The sequence below is a fragment of the Geospiza fortis genome, unplaced genomic scaffold (assembly GCF_000277835.1).
Source record: "Geospiza fortis unplaced genomic scaffold, GeoFor_1.0 scaffold13, whole genome shotgun sequence".
NCBI classification, from domain to species: Eukaryota; Metazoa; Chordata; class Aves; order Passeriformes; family Thraupidae; genus Geospiza; species Geospiza fortis.
In genome coordinates this window covers 849920-850845 of record NW_005054384.1, presented here as the reverse complement: position 1 = coordinate 850845, position 926 = coordinate 849920, and positions in this window count along the sequence as shown.

Genomic DNA, 926 nt, shown 5'->3' with positions numbered 1-926 from the left:
ACTCCTTTTGTTCCAAATGACAGAGCATTGCTACATGACTCCCATCTAACCCAGGACTTTGAGCACTGGGGACTTGGGGAGCAATTCTAGAATAGACAGAGAGACTGTTTGACATCTACATAAACAAAGCAAGAGGTGGGGAAAGAGCAAAACAAAGCAACAACTTCAGTTGTTCAACCAGACAATAACATAGAATATAATTTAAAAAAATAAGTCTATTTCCTTACCACCACCACCAAGTGCTTCTAGGAATGACTATGCATCAGGCAAGCACTGAGTGCTGTAATTTGCATTTAAGAAGAGTAGATACAAGACAACAGAGTCTTTGTGGCCCACCCTCCCCATGTTTCTGGCTTAAATATGATTAAAATCCAGTGTGCCTGTCCAAAGAGGCACCAGTCACAAGAGAAACCATGGCTTTCAAAATGCAAAAGGGTTGAATTTCTCCAGTGTTTTTCTTCCATGTGCTTGTCCTAAATCCCATGCTGCAGGAACTGGGCTTTTCAGATGTCTTCAGGGAAAACAGAATATTCCCCTAATCACTGATCCTGCAGGAATTGCACTTGTTCAGAGAACTGCTCAGCATCTGCAAGGATGAGAACTTCTTCCATAGTCCATAACTGGCTACACAACCCTCACTCAAGAGACACATCCAAAGCAAAGTGTTTGAAAAGGAGGATTCTTGGATTCTTATTCCGTTGTAGGTATGGAAGGAGTGGCTGTACCCTAGTGCTGGACAGGACCAAGCAAAATGTCAGGAATACTTGCTGTGGCTTCGAAATTCATACACCACCATTTCCTGTCTGAAGAAACTCCAGGAGCCCACAGCTCAGATTTGAAGAGCCCCTGGAGAGCCTGGTAACATGGCCAAGACAAGGTGACACTTTGAGTGGAGGAAGACACTCAGTGTCCAATTGGAGGCCTGT